This window comes from Prinia subflava, chromosome 16, assembly GCF_021018805.1.
Source record: "Prinia subflava isolate CZ2003 ecotype Zambia chromosome 16, Cam_Psub_1.2, whole genome shotgun sequence".
Classification (NCBI taxonomy): domain Eukaryota; kingdom Metazoa; phylum Chordata; class Aves; order Passeriformes; family Cisticolidae; genus Prinia; species Prinia subflava.
Genome location: NC_086262.1, coordinates 8,826,537 through 8,836,912, shown reverse-complemented (window position 1 = coordinate 8,836,912; position 10,376 = coordinate 8,826,537).

Sequence of the window (10,376 nt, the reverse complement as noted above, 5' to 3'; positions counted from 1 at the left end):
CTTCAAAACTATCCTTACAACTCACTTCTGTCAAAACCCCAGCCAAACTTAGCTTTGGCTGTGGCTGGGCAACATGAATTTAGGATTTTCTTTGCTACCTATCTGCACTCTCAGCTAAACCAAATTATGCTACCAAAGAAAGATCATTGCCATATATATATATATATATATATATATATATATAAAAAATATTATATATATGTATATATATATATACACACAGATCTCTTTTGTGTGTGTGCATGTGCTGTACATCCCCTTGGCTCCTGGTGCCTGCAGAACAGAAGACACTCAGGGCAGGGATTGCCTTTTCCCCTCCACTTTTGCAGAGCACCTGGCAGAGCCGTGGCTCAGTTCCTGTACGTGCTCCCAGAACATAAACACGTCCTGATGACAGAGCATTCCCTGGAGGAAAGGTGCAGCAGAGCTGGGAACAACCAGTGAACTGCAGCTGTCACTGGCACAGAGCAGAGGGGGAAAGGAGATCAGACTGAGCAGATAAGGGCCTGGGGTGAGGGGGAATGCCTTCAAACTGACAGAGGTTGGTTATTACAAGAAATTCTTCCCTGTGAGAGTAGTGAGGCACTGGCACAGGCTGCCCAGAGAAGCTGTGGCTGCCCCATCCCTGGAGGTGTTCAGTGGATGGTTGGATGGGGCTTGGAACTACCTGGGATAGGGGAAGGTGACCCTGCCCATGGCAGGGGTTGGAACAGGATGTGCTTTAAGGTCCCTTCCAGCCCAAACCATTCTATCAAGATTCATTGATGATTGATTAATCAATATTACAGTTAAAATATCCTTTATGTAGTAAAACATTCGAATTAATAAAAATTAAGCACAGAGGAATGAGATAGAAATCTTTCACATATCTTTCCAGTGACTCCAGGACATGGTGAATCTGAGAAATGCAGCTGAGGTGTGAGGACACACACACCAAAGTTACAGTGTCAGGGTGGGTCTGTACTGCCCAAATGTCCCTTTTCCTGTTGCCATGATGTGGGACAAACAGCAGGTCCCACATAGCACAGGGCCAGGTATGTTCCCAGAAAAGCTGAAGCCATGGCCAAGTAAGAGACCTGGAGTATGTGCCAGAGTGGATGTTGCTGTGGTTCCAGGTAAAATACTGTGTATAAAACATTAGAGGTGGGGAGATGAGTGAATCACTTGGCTGGAGAGGACTGGGACTTACAAAAATCCTATTAGGATGTCTTCAGTGTCCAGATACCCTTAAAAAAGCTGTTTCTAAATAGTTAATATAAATTGCAGAGGGTTTAAGTACAAATTACGTACTTTCTGTGTTCTTTATAGATTCCGTGACAAGAGTGAAATACAGGAGCAGACAGCACTGAAACTGGTGGTATCAGGTGTGGGAGGAAGTGACCACCAGCACACTCAGAAGCTCCTCTGGTTCTCTGGTCCAGCCCATCACAAAGCTCAAACACAGTTAGAAACATCCCAGATTCCCTGTACTTAAACCAAACTTCATTTCCAACAAAAAACTCCCAGAGTTTTCAGCCTTAACTCCTAAGCCAAACCCATATTACAACAGCTAAAATGTCAGAACTAATTAAGAAGAGGAAGCCATGCATAAACCAGCCAAGATGTGCATCTGCCACCAAGGAGAAACCCCATTCCTGCAGCGCGTGCCAGGGCCCGGCGTGCACACCACGTCCTCCCAGGGGCAGAGAGCTGGCTGCCAGTTTGGTCAGGCAGTTTGGTCAACCCTGAATGACATGCTGGAGTGCTGGCTTCCCTTGTGGTTCCAAAAAAAAAAAAAAAAAGCTTTAAACCCATGATTTTAAGTGATGCCCAGGGGTGTGTTTAAGGAACAGCCAGCACCAAATTCCCCCCTGCCTGCTGGAGCACTGTCAGGCTCTGGTGGGGTTGCACAGCAGGTAAGAGACCACCGTGTTTGGGCAATTAGTTTTAAGCATCATTATATAATATTGATGTCATATTGACTGCACATATCTGTGCTGGCACAGGGACTGGAATTACATTGATTTATTAAGTTGATAGCGTGCACCGGTGCCAAGCTACCAGCCATTGATCAGCTGCCTGGGCTGAACTTCAGTGTGTAATTTCCAGCACAATGTGACTGATCAGCAATACCATAATTGGTTGCAAATGTCCTTCCTTCTGTTTGTTTTGTTAAGTGGCTTTTTCATTAACACAGCAGAGCCAAGAAAATAAATATGACTTTACTATTGGACTGCAGGCAGAGAATAGCTGAGAACTGGATGCAGACTGGGACAGGACTGTGCAATATTGTCAAACCAGCACTCCTCACTCTTTTTTTTTGGTTATAAATTTTCTGTTTTGCTGCATTTAGAACCCTGATTACTTCAGAAGAAATGGCCTTTGGCTAGAAGGGACTTGGCTGACACCATGTTCAGTAAAACACAAATTTATTGAATTCATGCCCCCAAATGCCCTAAGTCAATAGGTTTATTACTAGGTGAAGCTATGATGTCTTTACTTGGAATATGGCCCTTGGATGTTCCTGCTAAGAGAGGAAACTAAGTCCAGTCCCTGGAACCAGGCTCTGGGCTCCTCACAGCAACACCCAGGCATTTGAGCAAGCTGGAAAACTCAGAACTGGGCAGGTGGCAGCTCCCACCTGAGCAGCAAACCCAAGGCTGAACCAAGCCGTGGGTCCCTTCCCCAGAGCCTCATCCCAGCTCAGCCCTGCACATCTGCAGGACCACACGGAATGGGCCTTGCTCTTAGAGAGAGCAAAAAGTGCCAGATATGGTCTGGGCCTAAGGGAGTTACAAAGTTCCTGAAAATATTGACTCAAGCATTGTATCTGTGAGCAAGTGCAATTATTTGAACAGGAGAAAGACAGAAGTGAGCTGCTGTGTCACCAGCTATCCCATGAAATAGCTCTGTCTATCACCCAGATTATTGCATGCCCTTTCTGATTTCCAACAGATGTGTAAATCATTGTTTTCTGCGTGTGTGACTCCTCAGTACCTGTTTCTAAATGCTTTTCACACCACTTATTTCACCCTGTTCTATTAATGTCAGCCCATTTCTGGTTATATTCTACACATAGATGACTGTGTAGGGCCTGAGCAGGAGTATCCAGTGGTTATCCAGTGACTTCACAGCAATGAAACATTATTAGAGACCTTTCACATGAGTCACCACAATGCATTAGAGGAGAAAAGGAAATAAATTTTAAAAAAAGTCAAAAAGAATAAGGTATTGAGTCAGGAGAGAAGAACCAATCCAACTTTTTTTCACTATTTTCAGCAGTTTAGGACTTTATACTTTGATACTTTTCATCCACTGGACTCTGCCAAATGGAGCCATTGTTTCTCTCCTGTTAGCTCCCTGAAAATATCTGGCAATGGTTTACTCCAGCGTGAATAAAAAGAAAGACTAAGCTACTTAACCAATGAGTGTTCTTTGAAGTATTGGATTTAAATCTCCAGGATACCAGCATGTTGCAAACAGGCACACTTCATTAGTGATGCTGAAACATTTCCTCAAAAGAAACCAGGATGGAAGTGTTTGATACCTATTGTTTTATTTTCAGTTTAATCCAGTTGCAGGTTTCAAAGGGCTCTGGAGGGCCAGACCTGCAGGGCTGCTGGAGCACCAGCACGGGGGATGATGCAGTTTGACTGAAGCAGGGGTGAACAAACCATCACTCTCTACCTGTTCAGGGCATGCAGGGATGAGGACTGTGATTTTGTTCTACACTTTATAAAGAGCTCAGCATAGTCATTACTCAGCAAAGAAACAGGTTTGTAATTTGGTTTGTTCAGAGGGTTGTAAATTATTAGCATTTACTATGCCCTGGTGCATGTGCAACCCAGGGAAAACACCCTTCATGTAAGGGCCTGTCCTGCAACTTCTGCTCAGAGCGTTTGCTCCTTGAGTGAGGTCACAGAAACCATCACCCTCATTAATGTCATGAAGCAGCAGGCACCCTGCCCCTGTGTTTAATTTTGGATGTGCTCTTCAGTGCTCTGGTGCCTGGACCTGCTGAGCCCCCCAGCCTCCCATCCCGACCTGGCTCCTTCCCACGCTGCTGACTACTCCTGTCCTGTCAGACTGCTCCTTCCAAAGCCTAAATCCCAATTTCACAGGAGATCTGCCTCCCCAAAATCCAGGAAAGGAATCTTGTCCCAGCAATGCACACAGCAAACCAGAAGGTCTCTTTCCATGCAAAGCGCAGCATAAATGTGCCCAAAACCATTGGAGGGGATTAATTAATTGAGCCTTGAGCTTTTTCACCCCTGCTCTTGGTAGGGAGGAAGGCTGGTTTGGTTTGCAGAAGTCTTACATGGGAGGGAAACGCTCACCAGCTCTCAATGATCTGTCAAGGGCAGTGTGTGCTTCTTGGCAGGAGCCTGTGCTGAAACACAAGCGAGCATCTCTCCCACTCCCAGCACAGCACTGCTGCCAGTGACTAAGCAGTTTCTATAAATCAAGCTGCAGCAGAGTTCAGAAGCCTAATAATAATCTGAAAATGTACAATAATGATAATATGGTGGTTTTAATGGTAAGAAGGTCACAGATAAGTATAATAGGCATTCTGATGTTGAGACTTGTAGCTTGGTTTCGAATAATTTTAACGTTCTATTTGATGTCTAGTCTTAGAGCAGTAGAAACTGGAATTAAGCAATGCAATTCAAACACAGCAAAGCTGTAATCTGATTTTATGTCCTACTTCTAGGCTTGCTGCTTCACCTTTTCCTCTGAGCCCTTCATCTCTCCCACGATGAAGTATTTGTCATTGCCTGTTTGGGGTTGGAAGCAGCTTGCCTGCTGGGATGCCAGCAGTGCTGCTGCTCCCCATTCTGCTCTGTTTAGCAGCAGAGGCCACCACAGCAGGTGGATGTTCATGGCTTGGCTGTGAATGTCCTCCCCAGTGCCACAAACACCCAAGGCTTTGCATCCCAAATGTCTGACAGTGTTCCTGCAGCTGGCACAGGATGAGTGCTGCTCATTCCATTTACTGTAACTGCCTCATTAATACTTTTTTTTATGTTGGTACAACTTAATCCAACTAATTGCCATCATGAACCAGCAGCACATTAAGGCCCTGGTTATAAAGGACTATTGTGCTGTACCAAATGTAATCCTTCTTAAAATGCCCTGTGTTGGTACCTGCCAGTTTTCCAAGATTCCATCTGTGTAACAAACTGACAAGGAAGGTTTTGCAGGGCTTTGATGTTGGTGTGTGCAGCAAACGTCTCCAGAGCAGGCACAGCCTTGCACTGCTGGCTCTTTTGGGGCAGGAATGGTTTGTTCCACGTGTGTTCAGGACCAAGCAGTACCAGACACCGTGGCTGGAAGCAATAGGCATTCCCAGAGCAAGATTAATGAAAACCTTATGAACGGCCGTCTTCATGTGGTTTTATTGGGAGAAGCCATTTTCCTGGAGTTTCCTACCTAGTGTCAAGTGCAGTGTGGTTCAGGAGAAGGCAAGCTTTCCTCAAAAAAGCTGAAGGTTCAGCATTGGATGTCTTTTTGAGGAGGATGGGGACTGATGCTGAGCACCTGCTGATCCAGCTCTGCCCAGGGCCGTTCATTAGACCTTTCACATGGTCTAGTGTAAGTCTCCCTGCCCAGTACAGGGGACTGGAACTAGATGATCTTTAAGAGCCCTCCCACCCAAACCATTCTGTGATTCTATGATTAGCCAGAGTTGTTCCTGATGGCACAAACAAAGCAGGGACTTTGGTGATGCACAAGCTTTGCAGTGGCCTGCTGTGCAGAACAAAAGGAGGAAACATCTCTGGATGCATAAAACCATCCCCCAGCAGCAGTTTATCGATTCTGCAGATGCTGGAGCCTCAGCAGGACAGGGGGAAGAGCCTTGCTGCTCCATCCCATGGTCCCAGGTGTGCCCACACAGCTCCTGGGGAGCCCTGCACTGCCTTTCTGCCCTGGTTCACAGGGCCTGGCTCCCCTGCAGCTCAATTCCTGATTGAGACCAAGGGTAGCTGCAAGAATTAATGAAACCCTCACCTCCTGCTAATCCCCTGCTCTGCCAGCAAGTATACCACCAGTGTTTAAGCTACTAAAAGCCAGCCTGATTCTCTGAGTTCATGGATGTCTGTATTGAGTCCAGAGACATCTGAGGTTCCTTAGAACTGTTAAAAATCAGGGCATTGCTCTAGAATTATTATTTATGTCTCTTTATATAATCTTAAATGAAGAGAATAGCAGAAGCCCACAATATCCTACCTGAGCTGGAACTCAGATGAAGGTGGTGTTACAGTCAAGGCACTGCAGTGGGTCGTAGGAGATCCTGCAGAAATCACTTAATTTCCATGTGCCCTATTTCCACATCTGTGAAATGGGGATAACAAGACATCATGTTGCGAGGTGCTGAGCCACGAAGAGTTATTATGGGAGCTGCAGAAGTTGCTATAAATACCTGAAGAACGAGGGCATTCGGTGTTACACTAATAGAATACAAAGTCTATAAAAGCCTTTGCATTTGAGAGATGAAGGTTTGAGATAACTACAGGAAGCTAAAAAAAAATCCTCCCAGAGCTTCGTCCACGGGCACTGATGTTCCCCTGTGGAGCGGGGTGGTGGGAAGGCAGAATTTATTCTTTACAGGGATGGGGATCTAAGAGCCTTCAAGCTGGTGGCTGCTTGAACTTCACTTGCACAAGGAGAAGGTTGTAGTTTCAAAAGTGAGCAGCAGGGCTTTGGAGCTCACTTTCAAGTTCAAATTAGGGCAGATCTGGAGACGGAGACCACAGACATTTTACCACTGCTGGGCTGGTCTCTTGGCTTTCTCATGAAGTCAGGTTGTGTCAAGTCCTCTTCACATCGCCCAAATGGTACAAAAAGACTTTAGAAGAAATCCATCCCAGGCTTCCCACGGCAGTTCTAGCCCTTTCCTAAATTAAAAAGGTGCTCAATTCCTGCACAGCTGTGACCTGCTCCTCAGGCTTACAGAGAATCTCCTGCCAGATCCAGCAGATGTAGACAAAACAAATGGGTGAATTCTAAGGAGAGGGGAGGAGAAGGACCTGCCCCAGCACAGGTGGTGCAGCAAGGCTTGTCTGGAATCACAAACCTCCCTTTAGGTTATAGAGCCTGTTTCTGTGGGCAGCCACAGCTGGCAAGTCTGTGCAGCACAGCCCAGAGCCGGGAGGCAGGAGTCAGCAGGCTCAGGCAGGGGCACAGCTCCACCTGGTTGTACCTCCACTCCCAAGGGGTGGTCAGCAGCCTCTCCAGCTTAGAAGCCCCCAGTATTTCCCCTAAGGGGCTGCAGTAGGTTGGCTTTCCTTAGTAACCCTTCCCAGACCTTCGGAAGGAGCCCATGGACGCCTCTGCACTTACTGCGAGTGAAAAATGTCTCTAGAGGAATGTCAGGACTCCTGCAGAACTGAGGATCAGAGGGATTTGGAAAGGCTAATCCCCTTCCTCCTCCATGGCAATCACCTCTGTGCAGGTTAATTTAGGGAAAAGGCAGCAAAGGAGTTTCCCATTGAGGGTTTTTCCCTGTGCTGTGCTGATGGCTGTGATGAGAGGCAAAGAAAAAAGTAGGGGGAAAGCTGCCAATAATCCCATCTCACCACTATTACCATCATCCCTCCTGTATTTTATGTTGGCAGCAAAAGGGAGGTGCCTCAGGCAGAAAAATACCGTGAAAAGTATTTTGCTACCCCCGACCTTGTCAAACAATATTTGTTCCTGGTGAGATGTTTCATTTCTCCAATTCAGCTGTTTTCCCAACAAATAGATCTACACCTTTCACTGGTTGCTTCTGCAGGTTAAAAATTGACTGAGCACACTGATTTCATGAGCCTTCTGGAGCTCCAGCAGCTCCATCAAAGCTGCAATCAAATGTATTTATTGAGCACTATACGTAAGAGAGATTAAGATGAATTGTAAGTCTCTCCCTGTTAATTGCAGAGTCTACCTGACCATCCTGCATGTGCCAGTCAGTGGGGAAGGAGAAATTAATTTACTCCTAAGCAGCTATGGTTAAAATGTGCTGGACAAGGTCAATTTGAAGTGCTACTCTGGCAGAGTAGCTCCCATTCACATGGGAAATGTTCAGTAGAAGGGGATGAGAACACAGATCAGTGAGTGCTGGAGCCACTGGAAAAAAATGTGATAGATTCCTGTTTAATTCCTCTGGGCTTAATTTTTATCAATTTGAATATATTACTAGATAAAGGATAATTTAACTGTGATATTGTTTAATTAATCATGATAGAATGGTTTAGAAAGAATGGATAGAAAGGACCTTAGAGCCCATCTTATTCCAACCCCTCTGCCACACTTTCTTCTAGACCAGGTTTCTCCAATGTGGCCTCAAACAGTTCCAGGTATGGGGCAGCCACAGCTTCTCTGGGAAGCCTCTTCCAACACCTTACCAGCCTCACAGGGAAGAATTTCTTCCTAATATCTGATTTAGTGGTCAATTAATGTTCATTTATGTGAAGAGGTGAACACAAAACTCATAAAGTACGCTGTTAGATATGCTGGAAGAAATCTTGGATGCTTGTAAATCAGCAACAACCAAGGAGAGTTGCAAGTCCTATGTGGGTAAATATAACTGTATATCCAGAGCCACAGGCTAAGAAAAGATCAGGTTTTCAGCCTGTCCCCCTAAGTATTAGACTAACATATTAAGGGGAAGAAAATATTCCTGGAGAACAGGCTTTTGTGCACACATTTGGCACCACAATTCCTGGGTCCTCTTCTGCAGCCTCTGAGACAGGGTGAGACTGAGCCTGTGGAGCCAGGCTAAGGAGCCAGCTGGACCCCAGCATGGTACAGTCTGAGACCTTTCACACTCAACAAAAGCCAATCTCAATCACATGCCTATAGTTAGGGGAGAACCAGCTTTTAGAGATTTTGACTGCAGAGTTCAGTTACAGCAGAAAAAACTGACCTCAGAAAGAGTCCCAGCCTCTCTCCTGCACTTGGGAAGAATTCAAGGCAGGCAGGATGCAAGGGGCAGCCTCACATTCTGAGATGGAGCAAATGAAGAATTTGGATCTAAAAGCCTCCAGACTCTGGGGGAGTTCAGGTCCAAATCTGTGCTTTCCAACTTCACACTTCTCCCTTGTTGTGGGATCTTGTTTCACTTGGCTCTCCAGCCGTGTTTTTCAAGAAGCAGCCGTGGAAACCTATTGGTTTCAGTTCTGTCTAATATTCTGGGAAACAGTTCAGAAAGCTGGAATTTGACCAAGACTCATGTCTAAGCTCCACTGGACTCTTCAAGCACCACTGTTTGCATTCTAATAATAATGAAGTTTCACATGTCAGAGCCAGGGGTCCAAATCTCACCCTTAAAGAGTTGCTTATCACAATGAGGTGCTACTGCACGGTGGGGCTCTCTTCAAGGCACCTCTCCTCTAAAGAGTCATCCATTTCCACCCAGTACAGAGACTGCCAGTTTATTGTTACCAACCCCAAGCAGAATCAGTCACATCTGGTGGCTGCAGTTCCAGTGTTCTGGAAACACTGCTCAAAACCTGTGAGGGGCTCAGGGTGACTTTGAGGCCAATCCAGCTTCTCCTGGCCCCCCATGTCCAGCCCAACCCTTCCTCATGCACCTTAAGCAAATCCACCACCACTATCCAAAACCCTAAAGCAGTTCATTTAAACGCATTTTTAAACTTCCAGCACATGCATGTTTCCTGTTATTTCATCAAAGAGTTGGATTTCTTTTTGGTGACATAATTTGTCAACACGCGCAGTTCGTAACAGGAAAACGGCTGATCAAAGAACAGCAGGTAAGTCTTATTTACTGCCTGATAACGAGCTAAATTGCTGCTATAGCTTTGTATTAGCAAGCTCCACATTTAGGGCTTTTATCAGCATTTCAGCTGCAACACACTCTTCAACTTCGGATAGACAATTTAATAATCAGAAAAGAGGTTTTTCTCCCCCTGACAGAGCTCAGTGCCAAGGTTAGGATGCAGAAGACTGTGACTTACAGCTCGTGATTAATCCAGACAAAATACTGGGTGTGTACCAGGTGCAGAAAGATGGGAGCAGTGCTCAACTGACTAACCACGAGGCAACAGCGCAGGTCTGCAGTGCTCACAGAGAAAGCCTCTGCTTGGGAGGGGAGCAAAGGCAGCAGAAATAGTTGAAAGTATAAAAGCAAGCCATGGGCAGTGGTAGCTGTCAGAATTTAGATTCAACTTCAGTTTGGGATAAACCCTCAGTTATTTGGATTGATCAGTTCAATTATCCAGCAGAATAAAATGCATTGTTTTCATATCATGTTGCCTTCTTTAGGAAAATGTCAGACATTTGAAGACTGCTCCACAGATGTTACTGACTCTGCCTCCCTTCCTGGTAATACCAACATCCCTGGGTTTCAGTCTTGGGTGGGATGCCAGGGGCTCAGGCAACATCTTCCTGTGTTTTTA